Genomic DNA, 24752 nt, shown 5'->3' with positions numbered 1-24752 from the left:
TACTCTGCAATCACTAGTGAGGTGATGAAACTGTCACTTAAGCATAGGTGCATGCAGTAGGGCATGGAGCAATGAGCTATTAAAATTTACATATTTATGCAGCTTGCTTATCCACCATTATAGGGGACCTCATTTTATGTCTTTATGCAAAGCTCATCTGGAAAAAAAAATCTAAAACTAATTTAATTTGGCAGTGCCATTAGGGTGGGCTTTTTTCCTTTCTGTGTTGAACTGTCAGTTCAGGTTTTGCTTCCTTTTATAAAGGGTTGCACTAACACTCGCTGGAAGACACGAAAGTTTCATCTTTTGTGAAGCTGATACTGAGAACAGGTCATAAAGAATTATGGAATCTACACATGGCTGAATGGATCTGGGCTTTTATAAAGCAGGTTTGACACCCAGCCAGTTTTGGTCTCTGCAGACCTAATAAATGAAAGAGATTTTTCCACTGCCCTGTCACAGAAAACAAAAACGCAGCTTATTGAATTGGCTGTTCACTGCCAGTTTAGGAAAAAAATTGTCATTTTCTTGCCCTGTATAATAAAAGCAGTACTAATTAGTAGAAAGCACCTAACCAATCTTACATGCTTTTCATCTAGTTTTTGAAGCTTTTAAAAATTCTTTTTTATACATATTGTGGTAAGAACTTCTGAGGATTTCAAATGTTGTTAAATTTCAGCAATCAAATTGGAGATTTTCATCCACCTCTTAAGCAGACAGGAGTTGTTACAAGAGTCTCTTTCAGAGTTGCACTGTTGGTTTTCAAACTCCGTCTGACATCTATAAAGGCAAAACAGTCCTTTTCTTCTTTCTAAGATCAAAATAAACCTCTAATTGGTTTATAGAGCCTTGGACTCAAGTTGATGGCACTTCTGTTTGTCTGGGATGCAGAAGGAAGACATGAGGGGAAGAGGGAGCCCCTTGCATCTGGTTAGCAGGCCCAGCTCTGGAATTGCCTGGAGATGAAAGAACCATTTGATGGTGGCCATTAACACCTTCCAGTGTAATATCCCAAACTGCCTCTGCCTATCCTCCTGGTGCAGCTCCCAGAGCTGGCTCTCTGCTAGACCTGTGCCATGCCCAGGAGGAAGAGAGATGGGAATGAGGATTTGAGGGGTATGGGAAGTGAGGTGAAAGAGGAACTAGAAGAAATGTGATGCAGGAAGCCCTGGTGTTACCCAAAGATGGTTTACAAAACCTTTTGCAGCCTGTTGATAGAAATGGGAATCTGTCCTGCTGTCATGCAAGAGGAGAAATAGAGTTAGGCATGCCAGCTGGCCACTTTTTAAAGAAAAAAAAAATCATTTGCATCTAAAGGTGGTTGGTTTGCATGCTCAGCTGCCCTGTGCATGTGCAGGGGTGTCAGCCACCAATGTGATGCAAGAGCTGGGAGGCTGCAGGGCCGTGGACAGGCGTGTGCACCAGCATTTCCACATGTCCCCTGCTGGAGTGGCTACTCAGAAAACTGGAAAATGCAGTTGTCTCATTTGCAGTCATTAAGGTAGCAGTAAAACTGGCCTGCCTGGTTAGAAACCAGTCAGGTAGCAGGCATGTTAATGGCCCTTAGCTTCCCCAAAAGGGGCTGAAGGGAGGAGTGGTGCTCATGCGACTGAAGGAGTGGATAAGGTGGGTCAATAGTCTGTGAAATAGAGGATGACAGAAAGGTGGCATGGGGGTGTTCAGGGTGCTCTGAATAGGTGCAGTGAGCGTGACTGATCCTTGCAGCAAAGTGTGAAGCTCTCTTTACCTCCTTTAATTTATGTGTAGTCAGAATTTCTTTGCACCCTACCTTGCATGGGAACATTACTTGGTGAAAGCTGGGGACTGCAGTTGCCCTGAGCTGTAGGTATAGCAGCTTTTTCACTTGATCCCACTTGCACTTAATGAACACTTGAAACGAATAAAATATTCTCTTTGTTGAGAGAGAGATGCAACTTAACTCCAATTGTGTTGAGCAGAAACAGCAGCAGTTTTTTTTTATTTTTGGGGCTATCTGCAAAAAAATCCTGGAACCAAAGATGAGTCACCAAATTTAGTCATAACACTGGAACTGACTTGATTTTTAGAAGAGTTAAGTAGCACTTTTGAGACAGCTTTTTTAGACATTAGAAATTAAATATATATGTTGTGTTTGTTTTATATTTTTATAGATAATGTTCAATTTTGTTTTGTTTTTGTTTTATTTTTATATAATGTTCAACTTTATATTTTTAAATATAATGTAATCTATATAAATGTATATGCATAGCATTATTCTTAGTAAATTAAGTAGATTTCTCTCATTTGAAATGTGTATTTAAATGCTCTATGTTCTTTTGTGACTTGGGAATGCGTAGGATTAATATATAATAATTCTCTCTTTCTATGTTGTAACTGTCACTGGAGGTAAGTATTAAAACCATTTCACATTAAAACCAGATTGTGAGAGAGAAGCTGTCTCCATGGGTTTCATAGTGACTTGGTGGTGACTTGGCTTAAAGGGGGAAAAAAACCTGTGCTTGGCAAGAAATAAAAAACAAAATCAGGCAGCGCAATTTGAACCAAAACACTGAGGTTAGTGTTGATTTTTCTTCCCTCTTTGCTGAAAAACTTACACAAACTTCTGTAACTGCTGCACTGTGGAGTTTGAAGTGTATCCACCACACTGGCTGAAGGTGAGAGAAGTGCCACTGAAACCGAGTGGGGCAGGTTGATGTACTGGGGGCTTTCTTCAGTTCTTGTACGGGGACCTGGGACAGGCCAGCTTTGTTGCTAAGTGCTTCCCTAAGTGCTAAGTTTTTGAGGATGTTTTCTCCTAACTAAATTTTCTTACTCGCTACTGCTCTCACTTAGTGAAATTCAGGCATTTATGATGCTGGTGTATGGTATAGTTTTGCCAGATTAATTACAGAGCAGTTACTGAGGCTATCAGCCATGCATTACAGCTTGGAAACTGCTGTTTGGAGTATTCAGAGATTCTTCAACCTCAGTTGGAAAGAGACAGGAGCTGACAACAGTCATCAGATTTCAGAGGGCTGGTATAGCTTAATCAAATGTACTTAGCTGGCAGTGAACATGCCTGATTCCTAGTCTTTGGGCTAGCAAGAGTTAATGTGTCTGTGCAAAGGGAGAAGTATCAACAAGTGACTGAGACAGTTTGGCATGGCAGGATAAACCGAGCAGCATAGGATGAATGCAGGGAACTTTTTAATAGTGAACTGTTAGGTTGGCTCAGTACTCTGGTGTGACAGCACACTTTGAGCATTTCTTGCCAGAATAATGTGATGGTGTTTGGGGTGGTTTCCATGAGAGGAGTGATTTGTGGGTTCCAAAGATACACCAAAAAGGAGATTATTAAGTTTTACAAATGTAGTCCAGACAGTAGAGGAGAAATCAATGTATTAAATCAGAGCTGTCAAGCAGTGAGGCACCGCACTCACATTTCACACACAGCATCTGTAAGAGAATATTCTCTGCTCCTTCTCATCATGGATTTGAAGCTTAGAACCTACAGTTTCTGGAGCTAAGCACACTGTTGGCATAACAAGGTATTGTAAAAAAAGACATTTTATTCAAAGAATTTCACAAATTAGGCATAAACAGTATAATAGAGGTTAACAGAGTTTAGTGTTCATTATTTTTTAAGGAACCTATGCATAATATGGATTTTTATGTGTTTAGAAGCAATGATATTTCTCAGTTCTCCTATTTTTTATTCTCTGCTCTTTTTCTGTGGATAATTTTCTTGTGTCTCTGGCAAATGTAAAAATTATGTAATGTGGTTTTGAATTTCTGAAAATTACCTTGGTGCAAACTAAAGCAGAGCATTCTAATAGTTATAAAGCCCTGTAGCAGAAATGGGGGTTTGCTCACAAAAATAAAGGGTCACAGTGTGTTTCTGCTGCAAGCTAGAAATAAGAGGGAGATAACTTTGCAAGGTTTGCTTTGGTACAGTACCAAAGCCAAATGTGTGCCAAGAGTCATCTTCACTTTGAGATATATCCTAAGAGCCACCTCAGTGGCCAGAGAATACTACAGGTGTATATGCATTTATTCTAAGGGCTTTTTGTTAACTTTCTATGCAAGATATCCTTATATCTGTGCTGGTACTTAATTTTGCTTTTATAACTCTGATTTACTATAAAATAAGTTAAATCACACCTAAGTATATGACTTCTAGAATTCACAAATCTGAGACTCAGGTGCATTGTTTTGAAAGCATCAGACTATAAGTAGATTTATTTTAGTAGACAGCATATGGATTACATACTGCTATATACCTCTTTACTGTTTGCTCTGTAGCTGTTTTGGCACTGTTGTTCACAGACTAAGGAAAACAAATTCTCTTGTAGAGTACATGAAGTGAGGTGAGCTTAAATGGTGGTCTCAAAGAAGTGCTCATGACATAACCAAGCTTTAGTCAGGCAGATTAGTGCTTGAGGTGCTGGAAATTGCTGCAGATCCCAAGAGAAAGTCTGTGGGGGATGTGACCTGATGTCAACAAAGCTGTGACATGTTGCCTCTTTGCATCTGGTGCTTCCCTCAATATTTTCTAAAGAATGGAAAAGTCATTTGACTTTTGAAGAATATTTGACTGAGACTGAATTACCTTGAGCTTGTAATGGTGGGTTAACAGTGGAGGGCTGGTGTTGTGGGTGCTCATTGTGCTTGACTTGGTTTCTGAGTGTGCTAGTTCAAAACACAAGGGGAAAATTAAAGCCACTCAAGCTGCCCCCTTTCCTCCCCTCCCTTCTGGTAGTGGAGGAAACACTAGGAGAGATTATACAATGGAATCACAATTTACTGGAAAATTGCAATAACCACAGCAATGTTAATAAAGGAATGTAATAAAGTGAGTGTTTTACTCACAAAAGAGGATTTACCACTGGACAAACCAAAACACTTCCTGAAGACAGAACCCAGTGTGGTTTCCCAGCCAAAGGCAGGATGGCAACTGGCCCCATGCTGAGCCATGTGGTGGATGGGAAAACAAAGGCAGCGTGGCAGGGATGCTCCTGGCCCTACTTCTCTCCCAGCTGGAAAACAGTGGAAAAACAGACTAAACCTGGTGGGCTGTGACAGAGCCTTGAAACAGCTCAGGGGACCCTTCCTCTTGGGCTGACTGTGGGCGTGGGACTGAGACACTCGGTGGTTCTGGCTGCATCTTGGGCTCCAACCACAGCTCCAGCGGCTACTGTGGCTCCCATGGATGTGACTTGGCCTCCATGTGGCTCCAGTGGGCTCCATTTTCTTTTTTCTGGGGCTGGCTGGTGCTGTCTTTCAGCACCAAGCCAGAAATGCTGCGGTTTGGAGGAACGGGGAAGGGACTGCTGGTGGCAGAGAGGGACAAGGGCAGCCGAGCTGGCCCTGGGAGCTGCACACGCCCTCCCTGCGTTCTGCTTCCAGCCTCAGCTTCCTCCTGCTGGAACCTTGTCCCCTCCATGACGTGGGTGGTATGGAATTAAACAGTGCTGGAAACTCCACCCTTTTTTCCTCTAACCAGAGCACCAAGGCAAGGGCTTTGTTTCATATGACAGTGAGGCGCAAAACTAAGGGATGCAGTGCCACAGCAGCTGGAAGCTGTAGGTGCTGTTGTCAGTATTCATAACTAACTTTTTTTTTTTAATAATATGCCCCAAGTCAGTAAAATCAGTGGAATACAGGTAGAAGTTCATTATTCCATTTTAATCTACTTTTCAGTGTGAAGGCAAGCTGTGAGCAGCTGTGTGCTGTTTATTGTGGAGCAGTAACCTTAATGTTGGGAATCTGTTAATTTGCATAAGAACCATAATGTTTTATACTGAACTCATTGTGTCATGTTATTTGAACAGATTGAAACGAAAGAATAAACTACACTATACATGTTGAGCAATACATGAAGTAGTTTTTGTGTTGGTGCTAGTATATATGATTTTATAGTTATGTAGGATTATAGAATTCTTTGAGAAACTTCTTGAGATTAAAAAGGAATCATCATGATTTGGAGATTTCTGATGATTGAAAGTTCTAGTATTGTAGGAAGTTATTTTCCTCATGATAATTTAAAGACCAGCTTCCCTAACAGAATTTATGACAGAATTTGTTTTATTCATATACAGCAGAATCCCTCACCAAATAATGCCAGTGTTGTTGATCATAGCAAGCACACTTGTTTGCATTGTAGTGCGCCTTTGTGATAATTGTATTAGCAATAAAAATAGCTGTTGAAAGTTTTCAGGGAATAATTTGCATTTAAAAAATGCTGGAAACTACTTAAAAAATAGAATAAATAGGAACAATTAATTTATGGACTTGGATGTCTTTGCTGTTAAAGAAGATATTTGATATACTTCAGCCAGCTGTCGTAAGTCCTTGTAGGAATCCACTGTTCTAAAGAAGCTTTGTCTTCGGATGTTTAGTTCACTGCACTGAGCCTCACCTTTTTCCTGACATATTTAACCAAGTGTTTATACATTCACAAATCTTATATAAATATGTGCAATCCTAGAGCCTTTTCAAGCATATCCATTATCAGTGTTTTATGATTTGTTTTACATTAAAGCTTTCCTACTTGAAGTAGTGTTTTAGTCCATAAATATTGATTTTGATGACAAAATAATTAGGTTAGTTTATGTTAAACAAACACATAGCTTTTTGGAGGTCTGCTGGGTTTCAGAAGTGTTTTTAGAAACACAGTATAGTGGTCTGTAGGAACAAAATCCATTGCAGTTGCTTAGAGTTGAGAGACAACTAGCAGTGACTGATACTTCTAATCACTTGGGCAATGCTGTATGAATTCAGATACTTTCCTTTTTCTTCACTGAAAAAAGTCCTTTGCTGACAGCAAATGTGTTACACTCTGCCAAATGAAATAGTGCATGAAATTCTGCTCTTGTTTTTAAGCAAGAAGTTTTGTGTAGTTTCCATGATTGTACATTGAAGTACTGAAGTTTCATTCAACCTAATTATATTTTTCATCTGAACTGTAACTAGTGATCAGATAATTATTCTGGCTTTAAAAAAAGTACATATACCTAATATGGATGCTTGATAGCCAGTTTCATTGCTAAATTGAATTTAAAATATGATAAAATTATTTATTAGTAATTTTGGAAAGTGGTAGTGAGCTTTCAGTGCTCATTTTGTTTTAAATATTGAGGTTGAAGCTTCTCAGTTTATTTTCATAAGAATTAACATAATTGTCCGAGGAGTGTGCATGTGGGTCCCATATTTCTTTTGCCATAGTTGTTAAGAATTAGGTGCATCAAATGTCTCTAGACTAAATATGATCTCACAGGAATGGCTAATCAAGCCTTAGAATTAATTATTTCTTGTTACTCTTAAAAATAAATGTCATATTGCATTTAATCCATGTCATAATTAGCATCTGTCTGTGAGCATGTGAATGTTTTTCTTTTCCTGGTCTCCTTTTCTGGACCTTATTTGTACAGAATATTTACAAGAGCCATTGGGAAATTGCTGCCCTGTTGTTTGCTCTTATGAGCTCAATATAAAAATCTGTAAGTTGGACTTTGCTCTAAAAGAATGTTATCTGTTTTGAGAGGTTTTCCTTTTCGTTTTATATGTATTCTTTCCTTTGTGTATTGACAGCATGCTGCATTTGTTTTTCATGCTGAGATAAATAACTAAATAGCTAAATAGAAAAAAGGAAAAGAAGAAGCTTCCCAATATTTCATTTAAGAAGGCTATTTCCACTCCAGGCACGGGCAGGTGATCACAAGCAGTAGCACTTTGTGAAGTTATCCTTCCCTTTTGTAACTTATACAGGGCTGCCCCTGATTTACTGCAAATGTAAAGTAAAATGGTTTTGCTTAAACTATCTCTATTAGCTGTGTGGGACTTTAATCAGGACTGAAGCTAACCCATTTTACTTCAGGTCTTCCTGGCCTGGAAGTACTTTTTGAGCAGCTGTAGCTTTTCAGGCAGTCATTGGTACCTCCAGGATGAAAACATCTGAAGAAATGCCGGCTGTGCCGCGCACTGATGATGCTGTTTGCTCTATTGCTGTAGGCATGCAACAAAACTGGTGGTGAAGGCAAAGGCAGCTTGCATGGCATGGGGTTCACCCCAGCACTGTCCACCCACAGCTGCTGCTCCTCAGCTTCACCACTCAGGTGGTAAGATTTGCACAGTTCTTGTTGGAGTGAGCTGAATGAGTTAAGCTGAAAATTCTTGAGCTGAATGAGTTAAGCTGAAAAGAGAGTGCCAGAAATTGCAGTAAGGAAGGCTGCCTGGTACTTCCCAGTATAGGATGTTCCTTGGAGTTTTTTATAACTTTACTTTGTTAGCCTTTGGGGCTAGGCAGTTGCTGCCAGCCTAATTTTTTTTTTTTTGCTGCCAAAATAATTTTGCTCTCTGTGAGCATGTGTGGAAAAAGTTGTTTCTCATTGTAGATTTTTTAAAAACTCACAAACAAATTAAACAACAACCAAAAAAAACCTAGTCTTTTTTTGGAAATGCTCCATGTCCCTCCCTTTGAAACAGAAACTAGGAGTTGGAGTGTGGGAAGCGCTGGTGAAGGGCACTGGGGAAGAAGAGCCGATTGCGAGTCACGGCTTTGCCTTTGTCAGCACCGCAAAATTCTCAGATCGAAACAAACTTGAACTTTTTTAAGAAATGACAGCTCTCACACAGTGTCATGGGCATGTGAGAGCTGTGTGACCTGGAAGAGGAGAGGGAAGCTGGGTTTGTACCCTGGTGCCTGAGAGCCAGAAGCAAACCCATGGGACACTGACATGCGTGGTCAGTGGTCCTGGTGCAGTCCTGGCCCCAAAATGCTGTAGACTGTGAACAGAGGAGGCAGATGTGGTGGGAGAGTGAGAGTTAATATTGAGGAAATGAAGGGAGAAGGGAGAGTGTGGCACTGCTAGCCAAGCCTGGAAGTGACGGAGCTGGGAGAGATGAAAATCCTTGGGGAGCAGGGTAAGGAGAGACTTGGCAGGGGTGCTGAAGATAGGAATGAAGAAGGACCAGGGCTTCAATCAGCATGGGCCAGAGGATATGGCTTGAGGAAAGCAGGCAGAGAAGTTTGTTTTGGAAGGTCCAGAGATCTTGAATATTAAGTAAACACTCTTTGATTTCATTAGAAGGTCTTTGAGGATGTTTTCAGTCATCACCTATGGCTAATTTCCATCAGAGAATGATTTCACATTTGCAACCAGTTTGATATTATTTTCCCACAAAAGCTGCATGGTTCATCTGAAGATTTCAAACCAACTGCTGTTTTTTTTGTAGGTGCTGGTGTAACAATGTCTGATGTCTCAGTTTCTTATTTCTTGAAGTGGTGAATACAAACATTTTTCCAGTGTGGCAGTGTCCAAATCAAGGATTGTAAAAACTGAACTTATCTTTGCAAATCTCTTTTTTTGGCCCCTTGTGAGGAAGCCCCTCAATTTAATGGTATTAAGTCACATGCTAATGTGCTGGGTTTTTTTCCCTGCAGGACTCCTGCTCGGTTCCATGCACAGGATGGACTTGCTCTGGGAATGAATCTGGTTGATGCATTGGAGAAGGCTGTTCTCTGGAGTACCCCGCCTCACTTCCAGCAGAAGTCAGGACGTGTGTGGTGGATAAGGCAGGGGATTGCAGAAGGCAGGAGCCATTCTGTTGCTCTGTGCAGCTGCATGCTGCCCTGGCGAGTGGGACTCCCTTCCTGGCTGTGCTGCAGACTTCCTAGGTGATGCTAGGTAAGCTGCTCAATCCTGGCTCTTCTTATGTCTTTGCTCACTGTGTCTTGTGGACGACTTGAGATCTTGGGATCTTGCTTGGAAAAGTACTGACCACTGGTGGCTGGGGGTGAGGCAGTGGGGGCTGAGGTTTGGAGGTGCTATATAAAGCACAACGTAATGCCAAGTGCTGTGAAAAAATCAGGTCTGAGTTATGCCAAACTGGAGACAAAGTTGTCTTCAGAACTGGGGAATCATTTTGACCTTAAAGCTGTCAGTGCTTTAGTTAGAAAGCTGGGAATAACACTGTTATTCTAGGCTAGGAGTAACAGGGTTAAGGGTAGGACTAACCATTATGTTGATGGAACACTCAGCTGCACCATTGAATTCACAAAGAAATCACTTGTTCTGTCTTCCAAAAAAAAGTTTGAGTAGTGTGCAGTAAATCAGGTATAGGACCATACTCCAAATGCCAAGAGTTAAACAGATTATTGTTTTGATTAGTGGTAATTTTGTACGTTTTTGAGCAGCGCAGAGGTGCTGTGGACATGGTATGACATGACTGCGACGTGTACCATGCCACAAAAGCAAACAAAGGCAAAGTTTAGGTTTTCGGAGACTTAGGTTCTGATATTTCCTCCTATGAGTGCTTGCATCCAGATTAATTTCAGTGTAGACATTTTGTATCGTGCAAGATGATTTGGGTACAAGAAGCACAGCATTTTTTGAAGCTGTCAACTGAGATAATATATGTACATAAAATTAAAATGACATGTAAATTCATCATTCATTGCAGGCACATGACTCTTGTGCCTGGTTATTGTATCAGATACTAAGTAGCGCTTGTAATGCCCACTATCAAAATGGCTTGGAGTCAGAATTTCATCTGCATTTCCTCAGTCATGGGGTTTGTATTTTCCCAGTGTGATGTCCATAGCTAGCTACAATGCTGTTGTAATCAGTAGATAACAGAGAGTTTTTTGGCCAAGGCATGATTAAGCTAAATATTGTTTCAACTTAGCTAACCTGAATGCAAAAAAACCATTAAATCAGGTTTTATGAATTAACCAAGAGTGTGTTTTCAATGCCTAGAAGCATAGTGAGTGTGTTTGCCAGATAAGCTATTTCTCTCCATTGCAGGGAAGAGAGAGAGTAAAAAACTATGAAGGTTTTATAATGGCTGAATATTATATTAAATACACAGAGTAAGAATGTACGTTCCCCTTCCAGCCTGTTCACAGGGGATCTACTGCATACAGCTCTGTGAAAGGCTGCACTAATGCTTTAGGTGTTGAGCAATATTTCTAAGTGCTGCTTTCTAAGAAAACATGAGGTATTTTTGTTTGACTACTGCTGTGCAGCGTGCAAGTCTTTCTTTAAATCTTTGAAAATAAACAGAAAAAGGCAGTGGGGGTGGCAGGGAAACAATCTGTATTTTATGAGCAGAAGTTAAAAATGAAATTATTTCCTTTATCTAGAGTATTGAGAGTTATGTTGCAATTAGACTGATGCAATAGCAGCCATTACGAAAGGATCTCAGCGCTGGAGGAAAGCACGGGGCTGGAACAGCAGGGGTGTTGTGGGCCTGCAGGGCAGCACACTGGCACAGCCACACCAGGGAGATTATCAGCTCATGTGGGACAGGAACGCCAAGGAAAATACAAACTCTGCCATTCCTGCATGTCCCACTAAACGGGAGGGGGGGAGACAAGGAGGGTGATTTGTTTTTATCAATGTGCCTACTTTATTTCAGTGTCACGTCTAATCCGGTGTGGAAAATGTTTTCTGTTCTGTCAAAGAAAGAAGGAATGGAAATGGCAGCTAATTATGAGCTAATATACTTCAAATGCTGCTAATAAGAGTGGAATTTTACTCAGCTCACTCTGTTTCTACAATAGAAAAGTAAAATTTCTCTTGAGTCAGCTGAAACATCTGTTGAACAAATTGGTTCAATTTCATGAGTCTGTTGCTAATTCTGAAAAGTAGATGGTGTTTTATAAGATCAGTAGAGTCAGGGGGTTAGTGCCCATATTCTTTACTTTTTTTACTATTATTAAAGTCGGTCATGTCAAAATGTCTTGTTTTTATGAATACAGTAATAATGTGGTTAATGTTTCTAGTATTTCAAGCTTTACCTTTGGTTTAATGAGTTTTCTTCACTGTTTTTAATCAATATTACTAATAGTCTTTAAAGTTGTAAACTTCCAGCTTTGTATCAAGTTCTTGGTAGTAAAGCAGTTGAGCAGGTCTTAAAAAAAATCCTTTTCCAGTGCCTTTCTCTTTCTGTTTCTATTTCTAATTTCCATTTTTGCCTAGTCTGTTTTACTTACAAAGTTTAAATATTAATAGAATTTTAATTGCTCCTATTGCTGTTTCCTCATTTGGACTGATTCTTTGTAGATTTCCAGATGTGGGAAAAATATTGTAGATGACAAAGCAGTTTATGGCTTCACATGCTAGATGCCTAAGAATGTCTTAGAGTCAACAAGGTGACATATGAATAATAAGAGAAGAAAAAAGGGAGACATTAAAAATAGTTTTTCCAAGATTTTGTTCCCATGTGTCACAAATGTTTTAATTTTATGTCATATACATACATGAATCTTAAAGTTCTCAGGTATGTATCTTAACGCTGTCATCACTGAAAGAAAATCACAAATGTAATGCAGATGGAGTTCAATTCTGTGTGCTTTACTGTTAAATGCTGTAAAACCAATGCAAGTTCTTCCTATGTACTACTTCCTATGTACTATGTATTACAGCCATAACTGGTTGTAATTCTTTGATATATTTGAAGGGGAAAGCTGGACTTTGAATTTAGACAGTGAATATATACTTTCTGTGTGCTACGTATATTACATGCAAAATACAAGATTGGCATTAACTATGTGCATTCAGGGTAGTTGTAAGCTATGATATTTTCAGCTTTGTGGTCAGGGTGTCTATTTAGAGTAGCTTAGTGTATGAAAGTTGATAGTACTTTCTAATGTTACTTAAAAAGTAAAGGAAATGATCTGTTGATTACAGCTGGTTTTAAAGCTGTAATATTTCTTAATTATGTAGTAGTTTGTTTGTCTTCTTCAACTTAGAAGATAATGGAAGAACAAATAGGAGGACAGCAGTGTGGGATATCATTGCTTTTGAGGGATTGCTGTGCTGAGGAGGAATGGAGATGTACAGACAAGTTTACTGAATGTGCATGTGAGTGCTGCCGGTGCAAAAAGCTGCCCCACTGCCGATAAGATGTTGCAAACTCCCCATGTGTTGGTTTTGTCCTTGGTGCAGCTCACTGAGGCTGCAGATGACGTTCATGAAATGAAGTGAGGGGAAAGTTTTGTGGCTGAAATCCTGTGCCAAGTCTTTTTGAAGTTGTTAGCAGCAGCTGTGCTGTAGCTAAAGAAAGGCTTTCTTTGCCTCCATCATAACATCTGCATGGTCTTTAACAGCAGAATTGTTCCACTATGATGTGTCATTTAGCTAATCTGGGTTGCCTTCATTAAGTCCTTTTTTTCTTCTCCTTATTAGAAATGCTCACATTACTTTGGGAAATAAGTTTTTGAAGATCTGGACTTGAGCGTTTCTGTGTAGAAACAGTAGGCTTCAGTCAGAAAAAAATCAGAAGATGAGTGGAGACTTTGTAGCTCAGTGAGTCTCTTCAGTCTGGGCAGCTCTAGATGGACATCATGAATTGGATTTTTATGTGTCCTCTCTTGTTTGGAGGTTAGGGGCTGAATACGTGGCCAGTTTTTGTGGAGATGCCGCAAATGTGACATCATGGCAGCTAGCATTGGTCTGACAGCTTCCAGAAGTGTGGTTTGCAGCCTCTGTGCTGAGGTATTGCCCCCTCTCCTTTGTGCCAGTGCCACTGCAGCCACAGCTCTGGGCTGAGCTGGCTCAGGGAGCCAAACCAGAGGACAGCTCGATGCAGTTTTGGTTGAGTCACTTGGCTGGCTCTTGACCTCTTTGAACTTCCTAACATCAGAGTTGGACAAATGTCTCTGCTGAGGATGGCCTGGAAGAGAAGGATGGCAGGACCCGCCTCTTGCAGTTGTGAATTGCTTTCAAAACCATGTCTTGGTTGAGAAGGCAACGCGGGAAGTGTTTTTTAAAAATGCCTGCTTGACTGTGTATTGTATTTACTTTTAAAGTAGAGAGAAATCAATCAGGTAAAATTTTAGCTTTAGTGTTTCTTCAAGTTGAAGGTTTTTGCACAAGGACTTTTAAACTGAACTTGTATTTAGTCTTCTTGTAACATGAGACTAAGAGTTCTGTAATTGTTCACTCTGTTAGCAATGTGAAGCTGGTGAGTTCTTAAGCCTAAAGGATGGGATCTAATGGACTGAAATATGAGGTTGTGGTCTTGGAGAGCAAAACAAAGGTGGTAGAAATGCTGTCCCTTCTGTCTTTTGAGGATTTTGGCGATCTTGACTGTAAATGTCTTGGATTTAGAGGGATACCTGACTTTCAAATAGTACATTCCGAACTAAATTTGGAGGAATGCACTGTAAATTAAATGGGGGGTGTGTGGTTTTTTTGGTAAGAATTGCCACATTTTATCATCAGGAATTACTGGACATCTGTTTGCTTTCTGGTCGAACAGTAGGATCAGTCTTCCTTCTGTAATCTTGTAGGAAAATGACTGTACTGGAAAAGCAAGAGTGCTGATGTACGTAATTGTACTCATTGCAGAAGTTTGGTTTGTGAGTTCCAGTTCACATAAATTAGCAAAATGAGAGAAAAGGACAGGAAACGTGCTCCTGCCTATTAGGGTTTTTAAGTAATATTTGCAAAATTATCTTCTAGTCAAATTGTGATTTTCTTCAATTTATGCTAGTATGGCTGTGGTTACTCCCCATACTCACTGTCTGTAAAACTGAACACATACTAGCCACAATGAAGAATGAACACTACACTGTACAAAATAATAAAGTTTTCACTATTGCTGCTATTACAAATTACTTGAAATACGGCATATTGAATGGAAAAGGTTAGGTCTGCCTGCATGTGTAGTTCAGAGTGCAGCCTGCCTGCTGGGGGAGTGTAATGCACCTGCCTCCTCATCTGAGTGACCATGACCACGTCACCAGGGACTGAGCATGCCCTGGTGGTAGCTGGGCATTTCAGTCTCACACGTGAAAAACATGTGTTTCCTAATGCCTAAAGAGCGCAGCCAGGTCCTAGGAATAGATATGCTTGGCAGCAGTAGTCCAAAATATGTATTTTATTTACACATTTTAAAATAATTAGCAAAATAAGATCATAAAGTCAGTAAAACGGAGCACATGTAATACATTCTGGTTCCAGTGACGTTACTGTGAGGTAAGGGCAAGAAGACCACAACTTGTTTCAAAAACAGGAAGCGCCTACATTTATATAAATTGCATAGTTTCAGCTGTCATAAATGTGGTTTCAATGCAGTTGCAGGAGTAAAGCCCAAAGTAGTTATAACCAGCTTACTTCCTCTTCCAGTCAAAGTGCAAATAGCCATATAATTAACAATCTGTGGCTCATTTCTGTAGCTGGGTTAAGTATTCTGTTTCGCCTGTTCAGTCACTGTATAAACACAGAGGGAACTTGACTTGGTTAAGAACATTTTGAAACACAAATATCCCCAGTCATAAGCAGATCTGCAGATTCACAGAAGAGGGTCTTCAGTTGCCCCTCGAGCTTGGCAGCAGCAATGAGACCTGTGAGTGTGGCTGGATCTCTGCCAGGCTCCTTGGAGAAGGGCGAGTCTTGCCAAGTTGGCGTCTTGCCATGGTAAACTGCATGGGGCAGCAAAACCTGCTGCAGAGCTGGTAGACAGTTTTTCTCTTTAGGGACTTCCCTTCTTACATTCCATTACAAATTGGCTTTATTCAAAGTCTTTTATCATTAATTTTTTGAGGACTGATTGCTCAGCTTTTTTGGACAGCTTTTTTCTGAGTTAATTCAGCCATCCTGCCTTTGACTCTACTCATGCACTTAGTGTGACAGAAAGCATGAGTACAAAAGGATAAGAAAGAGTTCCTCTTCTGTTCCCGTGCACTCTCGGGTTGGTTTAAATATGCTTTAGGCTGCTTGGAGAGCCTTTGAAGAGAGCCCCAACTTTTCATCCAGACAAGGCCTGTACACTCTCTGTCTCTGCTGATATAATGCACTTGAACAGCAAATACCTACTGAATATTCCCCATGAACTCTACTTGCTGGAGAGGACCATTGAGGAGCCTTTCCAGGGAAAGTTTGCTCACCCAGGAGCTTTTCTGTAGGGAAGCACTGCAGAAAATGAAGCTGCAACACTGGCTGCATACGGTGATTGAGTGTGCCTTTTCTTCATGTGATAGGTAGCACTGCATTTTGCAAAGCCCTGTGAGAAACCTTTAGGCAGAGCTCAACAATGATTCCTCTGTCCTAAACATAATACAGAACATTCCCCTTCCCTTTCCTAGCTTTCCTCTTCAACTACCAGATAAATAGTAAAATATCATGAATTCATAGTGACCACCTTTTGTCTTAAGGCCTTAAAAGGACTATTTCATCCTGTTCCAGTGTTATAATTTCTTCAGGAAAAGCTGGCAGACTCCTTTTGTTGTAGCTGGAACAACCAGAAAAGCTACATCAGTGACCAGCACCTTGACTCATGTTTGAATGGAGTTTGGAAAGGCAGTCTTAGCAGCCCGTACATAGCAAACAAGATATGTACAACAGTGATTGCAAAGGGAACAGAAGTCAGGACAGAGTTCTGCTTTGAGCTCTAAAGTGTTTTAGCTGTGATGGACAGACAAGGGAAACACCAAAGAGAGAGCTCCTTTGAGTCTTGTAAAAAGTCCATGGTGGTTACATATATTGAAATGTTTCTTTCATTGTAATTAAAATTTGGAAACTTTGAGGACACAACAGATTTATAATATTTTTAATTGTGTAAAGGATTTCTTTTTATTCTTATAGAATAGGCCAGTGTTTTTAAGGCAAGAGCATTCAGCTGCCACTCTGAAGAGTATGGTTGCACAGCTTCTGCTGCTGTGTCTGCTTACTCTGTGTCCGTAGGTAATAATTTATCATAACATCAATATAACATTACCTTTAGTCATTCAGAAAAGCCTTATCTTAGGTGCTTGCCAGAGTTACTCATGTGTTTCTTTGCTTAGCGTGACATGGCCATATTTTCCCTCATGGCTTAGTTCCTGGCCGGGCACAGGCGATGAAATGTGCTCGCATTGCGCTGTGCTTTATCACTGACTGCAGTGATTGGGCCGAGCTGCCTTGTAAAAGACAGTAGGGCCAGTCAGCTTGTTGCAATGAATGGATTGCTCTTATTCCTGGTGGAGGATCGTCCAAACAGTGCTCTCTGGGCCAAGACCAGCCTACAGGAAATTTCCATCTGCTCTGCTTTTTACCAAAGGAGATGGAGAGCAGCTTCGCTGCAGCAAATGCTGCCCAGCAAGTGGACTGCACTGGAGGCTTGCCACAATCCACTTTAGAGGGCTGCCTCTGAGCAAGTGGAGGAGCCTCCCTTCTCTTGTGGTCTGGCTTTATTTCCATGATAATCTCTTGATAACATTTCTAGGATGGCTCCTTGCAGCATGTGCGGGCTGGCCAGGCTGGTGACTACCCCAAGGACTAGGAAGTGAAGTCTGTGAGAATTAGCTGGTGGGAGGTTCTGCAGCCAACCACTGAAACAGAATTGCCAACTCCTTGTAATAGATGACCTCTTTTAATAGAAAACCACATCCTTTAAAACACTTCATTGAAAATGCCCTTATCAACTCCAAGCTCCTCTGCCATACAAAAAGCACCTTATTTGCATATGAAGTAATTCAGATTCAAACTTCTAATTGCCATTTGAGAAGTCAAATAATAATATTTGAATGGATTCTGATATTATAGTTTTATATTGCCTTTTAGGAGAATTGCAAGATTAATTTGAGACTGTAGCTATTAAACCCAAAAAGAATATGGGAAGATGGAAAGCCCTGTATATATATATGAAATAATAATAATAATATTAATAAAATTGTATGTGTACTCATCATTGTCATGCAGTGGTAGTCTATAAAATTTTTATTATCCTGAGATAATATGCATGTCCATTGCATGAGAGCACTGAGTACCTTTTTAATCTGTGCATATTATCCAAAGCAAATGCTTCTAACAATTGTCTCCACACTTGGTTGTATGTTTTTATCATCATAAGCTTAAATACTAAATTAAGATTTAGATTTTTTAAATTTTTCTTTTTTTTAGATTCATTGTTATAAGAATTTTCACACCCAGGAAATCATTAGGCTCTTGTACTAATTAAAATGGTTCAGGTGAAAATGAAACAGTAGAAAAATCATATACAAATTGGGTGATATCTTTAAGAACTTAGTTTACTATGATACAGTCAGCTGATGGTAGAAGTAACTTGTTACTTTTTTGTATGTGTATTTATAGAAATAATCTGGATTGCTTCATTCTAGTACAGTCAAATGGAAATACATGTGGTTGTAAGGAGTTACTGCAATTGGCCTGGTCTCTAATTGTATAGCAGAATTGTTGCTCTTAAATAAAAGAAAGAAAAAATTCTGCATCACAGATCCCTCATGTCATTGCTCTGTGAACCTACATAAAATCCTGGTAATTGTAAATTCCCCTGAGCCTCATCAGGTTCCTGAAAAGTTTCTGGCTGTGGCATGGATGATCTCTTTGCTGGGGACAGATTGTTTCTCCTTATCAGGAATGGGGCCCATGTGAGTGAACTAACCATATTACCAAGACCGGTGTTAAATTCTCCAAATTGCTCTAGTAATATAAAGAGTAATATAAATTCATGCTCAGCTGCCAACTTTCTAAAATCACTTTTTGCATAGTAAGAAAATTAGATGAGATACACAAACTTACATAAAACACTGAGTGGTTTTATAGCATTTCTGTATTACTGGATCATCTTGGGCTTTGAGTCAGGTTTCCTGAATTCTCAACCTCACTTCTTCAGTATTTTTATCTCCTGATAAGCTGTTGCTCCAGTTGTTTGAGCTCTGCTCTAGATCAGACTGTTCTGCCAAGGTGAAAAATTTCCCTGTGTTGAGACATGTTGTAGATAGCTCTGGGTACCTTCAGCCTTCTCCTTTGTGTTCTTAAAAGTCAGTTCTGTTGCCTTGTCTTTGTTTCTCCATTTATACTGGGCTTTTTCCTCTGTTCATTTTGCTGCTGATAAGCTGAGTGGAGTAGGTTTCCTGTAACAGCATCCATCTTGCTTTCCCCTGGGTGAAAGACTATTCACTTGTTCCTGGCCTGGATCATAGGTGATATCAGTCCTGTTAATAGATGTCTGAAGGCTGTGTGTATATGTGCACACAGTTTATTTATTTTTTGTATTTATATATTAATATGCATAATAAACATCTTGTATAGAGTTTTGTGTAATATCTGATAGCTAATGTCTGGTACATGACACCATGTTTGCCAGTTAGATGAACTGCTTTCATTGCTTTAAAATATTGATTTCTGTTTTATTTTGGGTTTTATTTATTTCTTTACAAAGAATGAAACATTTTGAGTAGCTTTTTCTGTTTTCCAAACATCTTATTGACTTATATATTACTTCCATAAACTGCTCAGTCTGACTTCACTAAGGAGATGTGCTTTGCACATATAAGGTCTTGATCTTTTCTGTAAGAGCTGCTAAGTCCTGTGTATGGTCTTTGCTGTACCAAAGAGGTAAGATGGTAGACTGGTGTTGCCTTAAAATCTACATCTTGATTTATTTATTTGGAGTAATTTTTTATTCTGTGTCTTAGTAAATTATTTGACTTCATAACTATTAGAATTTTGCATGTGAATGTATTTTATTACCTGCTTGGAAAGGGCTTAATGCTGTTATTTGATTGATTATTCTCTGGTTTATATTACTTCACTAATCACAGTGGCAAGGGCTGGTTTTATATTCTCTTGTTACATTTATGAAGGGTTTAGCAACTAAAAGTCAAATGTGAAATGGAGCAATGTAACTATTCATGCAAGTGCTGGCTTGTGTTTATATTCTTGAAGATTGAACAGACTCGTATAAATGCTAGATTAAAAATAATTTTAAATGTCACAAATATCACAATTCATAGATTACAGTAAAATACAAATCTGTGGAAAAGTATCTGGTTTTATCTCCTGTTAGAAGTTAAATGGGCCTGTGTGTCTGTTTTTCTTTAAAAACTGTCTAGCAAAATGTGCAAGATGGATTTAAATATTGTGGTATTACTTTTGGGTGACCTATTAGTATAGCCAACAGTTTAGTTGGGTCTTTCTAAGTTAGCTTTCTGTGAAATAGCAAGAAGGTGAAATATTGTCCTTTATTTTTAATCTCTTTTCCTACAGAAACAAGGCTCATGAGGTCACACCATGCACTTGTGTAGATGCACACACATCCCTTCAATTCTCCTCATTATCTTTTGAACCTATTGCTGATTTTGATCACATTTTTTGGCACAGTGGAGAGCTCGAAATTCCGATCCTGCAGGTTTTGTGAAAATGAGTAGCTGAGTCTAAGTGGAACCACCTAAGGGTGGTGTGCCCTGACAGAGGGAAAGGTTGCAGCATGAAATAATCTTGTTAGTTGTCTGGGAATCCTAGCGATGGGAAAAGAGAGGCTTTAAACAAATGTCCCAGCTGTGGGAAAAACTTCCTTCAAAGCTTTCACCTTTCTAGACACTGAAGTCAACCAACCAGGAGGTGTAAATCTGTGGGAGATGAGGCTTAATTAATTCTGTTATTCATGAAACTGCTTGTTCCCTTGATATTAATAATAGTAATATCAGTAGCATAAATGTTTCCATGAAGTATATTTTTGCATATTTAGTTATTAAGGTAAATATATAGGGATATTCTTATGGCAGTCCTAATTTTCAGAAACATTTTTCGTTTTTACTATGAACATTAATTTAAATGTTTACAAAAAGTCTTCTCTCCCTGTGAGTACAGATTGAGCAGTTCTTTCCCCTTACTTCTAAAATGACAGGTACTGTAAATGCTTTCCAGCTCTGTTTTGCATGTGGTTCTGGATTGCAACTAGCCAGAAATGCTGGAGAATTCATGGCTCTATGATTGTGCTCCAAGGGAGTTAACTGGGAAGAACAAGGTCGGTACAGTACGCTTACTGAATATGGAAATAATAATAATTGTAAAGCTAACCAACAAGAACTGTATTCTTAATAAAATGTGTGGGTTTTTCAGTGTAATCATATGACTATATAATACAAAAATTGCTTTGAGAGTAGGTCAAAGATTACGCATAGCAGAGGCTTGTGTGATTGGTTATGAACAAGCGAAAACAGGGTAAACTTTTGACCCGGCAGCAGCAAATGGAGCTGTGTAAAGCACCTACAGATGGCAGGATTTAACGTATAGTCGGGCTCTCGCCTTTTCACAGCAATTATGATCATATTACAGCAGGCACCGAGGGGAAGGCGCTCTGCAGCTCTGATACAGGGCGTCTTTGAAAGTTTTGAATATGCAGTTGCATTTTGTTTTTGTAGGGCCATCAATTAGCTTAGCAAGAAGAATCCCACTTTTGTTGCTCATGTTTGACTCAATGAGTTCCTGACCAGCGTGCCGAGTCCATTTGGAAGAAAAAAATCATTTGAATGGTCTGAATAATTTCGATAATTTGGACTGCAGTAGATTTCTTGCTAAGCTTGAAAGACTCAGGGAAAGTTTTTATGCTGTTGTGCTGCTGATGCAGGCTTAAAGGGATGAGGAGAATGTGATTCCAGAGAGAGCTCTGGGAAAAAGCACTTCCAATCTGTTCCTTGCATTCTTGTGTAGATTCAGGCATCTTCCTAGTTGAATTTTACCAGTTTAAAGTTTGCAAAATTTAAATTTCAAAACCACCAATCAGTAAATTGCTTATTTGACAAGAGTGTGGCATTTAGATTATTCAGTGTCTTTTGGTTTTGTTGTGCCTATGAAACACATGAAAAATTAGAAGTGAGAGTGTTGTGAATTAGAAACCAATGATTGCCCATTTCCTGTAAATTTTGTCAGTTACAAAATCAGAAGCCCAGTTGCACTTTTGGCACAAACTGATAGTTCTGAAGCTATGTGAGCATATTTTGTGTAATTCGCTGCCTGTCGGATGTTTGTGTATCTTGTGTATGTACGTGTGCAAACTTCTCCCACAATTGTTTCTCCTATCAGGCTTTGACGTATCGGCATTTGGGAAAAGAGTGAGTTATAGAAGGCACGCTTCCTCCTAGCTGGGATCCAGCCACTATCTCCCTTTCCGTCTCTCTGCCTTGCCTTCTGGCCTGTAATCTGATGCGAGTGCCAGATGTGGGGAGGTGGAGCAGAAGCAATCCAAGCTTTTTAGACCATTTCATGGAGGGGGTTATTTTATTATATTTGTGGTTCACAAAAAATTTTCCTTTGGTTTTTCAGAATGACTTCCACGGAGAGTAGAAATTGCAAACATATGGTAGTAAGCTAAATAAGATACTGGAAAATGCTCTTTGGAGGAAGGGAGAATTTTTAAATACTGATAAAGCGTGGTTGGTTGGATTTGGGTTTTTTTTTTTTTCCTTTTAAATCATGCTGAAGCTTGCACTGTACATAGACTGCTGGGTGTAATTCCATTTCTTTTTGGAGATGAATTGTGTTCATTTTAGCCATGCCTGTACCTGCAGCAAAGAGCTGCTGCTGCAAGCTTTAAGGCACTTAAACGGCTCAATGACTGCTACTACATGAGTTTGATCTGGTCACACAAGATTTCGAAACTTTTCTGGTTGTTGAAATGCAGTGAAATGGAAACTACTCTCCTCAAATGTCAAATAGTGCACACTGTCATAGATTAATTCTTTCTACAGTTTTATAACCCCCCTCACACACAAAAAAACCCACCACCAAAGCAAAGTTTGGGTCAGTTAAAAATCCCACTGGTGCATTCCCCTTTTTTACAGATGGGCAGCTTTCAGATCACCGGGTTTGAGTTGCACTCAAAATTTTCCTGGACCTGTTATGTCCCAGCTCTTCAGAGTGGGCTCACAGCCACAAGTGCTGCCCTGTGGAGGCTGGGCCGGGACGTTGAGGTGGCTTCTGCCAGAGATAGTGGGTTGGCAGGGTTACCTCACAGACCTCATTAAAACCTCATTGAGTAATCTTAATCTAAAGGTATTGGCATAATTTTTCAGTGTGAGGTGGTTGTCTGTTGTATTCATGACTTTAATGAATTAAAGCTTCTTTGCATGACAGCTATACCACCTGAAATCAGAGGCAGTTATATCAGCTTTCTGCCTAATAAGCACCAGCTTCATAGAGGTATTCTGAATTTGTTGTACTTGAGAAATGCAAATCCAAAAACAATTCTGAAGAAAAGGATGAATCTTAATACATGAAGTAGAAAGGGAAATGTATTAAAGAGGTGGGTTTCATATTTGGGAAAGAAAAGGATTTTCTGAGCCAGAATATCCAGACTCTAGTTTTGTCTAGTTATATTCTTGTTCTTTTTGAAGTCTAAAAAAGTATTGAAGCATTATTACTGAAATGGTATTATTGAAATATTATGGGATTATTCCCACAGTTTCACTGATTAAAATAGAAATTTAATTGAAGGATGTGCACTTTTCACAGCTATTATGTAAATAACTAGTCTTGTATTCCAGTTCCTGAAATATCCTGAACAATTATAGTTACCTGATGAATACCCTGTGTGCTGCTTTAAAATATAAAACCTTTTAACACATCAACCAAACTGGGGGGGGGGTGTATTAAACCTGTAACAGTGACCTGTGCTTCATAATGGCTGCATATTCTTCTTTTAATTCTGATCATTATTGCTTGCCACAGTATAAGAGAGATGCTCATATTTCCTAATCATTGCTGGAAATAAAATAGTTAAAATGACTCTTGTAGGATTGCTCAAAGCTGAGTACGAAGGTTTCCATTATGAGTGGCACAAAAAGTTCTTATCTACCCTTTGGTAAATAGGTGAAACGCCTGTGTGCAATAAGGGTAAGCTCAGTTTCCTTTTAGTGTTAATCTAAATACCTAATTTAGTTTTTCTTTTTATGCACTCTGAAAGAGTAAGTGACAAAAGCTGTTTCTTAGACCACACCTTGCATACAGTTTCAAATAAAATGGTGGGCTTTTTTCTGCCTCCAGAAGACAACTTTCCAAACCTACTGGCACCTTTCCTTGTTGTCCTGTATTGATGTATTGCTCACCTGTCTTGGTACTTACCTGGTTTAATATGGACTTGAAATTAGCATGTCAGGAGAGCATCATCACCACCTTACCAGTAATATTTAGGTTTCTGCCAGTGAACTATTGTCACAAGAGTATTTTGGATATTGAGAAGTTTTAAAGTTGTCAATAAACCATTGTATAATCATTACAAATAAAGTAATAGAATATAGTTATAGTATGTAGTATAACACCACTATTTTTTGTGCTGCTCACCAAGCTAAGTGCTGGCTGTGTAATTGGAGGATAAAAGCAGTAATTTGCCCATACAGACCTAGCAAAAAGAACATTTTTTCTTGATGCATTTAAGTTGCTAGTGGAAATGTAGACAAAGTTCAGATTCTGATCTATTCCCCGCCCCCCCAAAAAGTATCAAAGTCAAGGTGAAATATTTGTTACAAGAAAGTGTTGAATTTGATGCACTTCATTTGTAAATGCATGAGGAACTCTGCAGATCTTCCAAGATTTTCTCTTCTCCTCGCCTAAGCTGTGAAAATTTCTGGCTTTGCACAATGTCTGTGACATAACAAATCAAAATCAAAGGAGTAACTGGACACGTTCATTTTCCATAAGACAAGGAGGTTAGGTTGATACATGCCTTCAGCAGAAGAGAGGGAGCCAGGAACATGATATTTGTACCCCTGCTGGCTCAGGAACAGTTTTGACCTCCTGACAGTCAATCCCGAGGAGCAGTGGGATCACTGGTAGGGTGCAGATTAGTGAAAGCTGATTGGCACCAAGCACCAACCCTTCCCCATGTTTGTGGACGTGACCACTTACAGCTAATAAGCTTATAATAATTTCTGCTTAAGTGCAGGTGGTGAAAGTAGTGGTGAAAAAAAGGTAAGGAGCTTAAATACGGAGAAGGTACGGGGCAAATAGTGATGGAACACGTGCAGTGTGTGCTGATGGTCCCTC

At 39.5% G+C, this 24752-nt stretch overlaps 1 protein-coding gene across 3 annotated transcripts in view; it reads left to right on the top strand.

The window, feature by feature from the left end:
* Window positions 1-24752, top strand: part of NCOA2 (nuclear receptor coactivator 2) — a 188808-nt gene that overhangs the window by 59838 nt on the left and 104218 nt on the right. For all 3 annotated transcript variants that reach the window (XM_064706216.1, XM_064706215.1, XM_064706217.1), the window contains exon 3: window positions 9422-9665. The gene's annotated coding sequence lies outside the window, so the exon portion shown is untranslated. The remainder of the gene's footprint in view (window positions 1-9421; window positions 9666-24752) is intronic.

The sequence above is a fragment of the Zonotrichia leucophrys genome, chromosome 2 (genome assembly GCF_028769735.1).
Source record: "Zonotrichia leucophrys gambelii isolate GWCS_2022_RI chromosome 2, RI_Zleu_2.0, whole genome shotgun sequence".
NCBI lineage: Eukaryota > Metazoa > Chordata > Aves > Passeriformes > Passerellidae > Zonotrichia > Zonotrichia leucophrys.
This window is presented reverse-complemented; position numbering and strand designations above follow the sequence as displayed.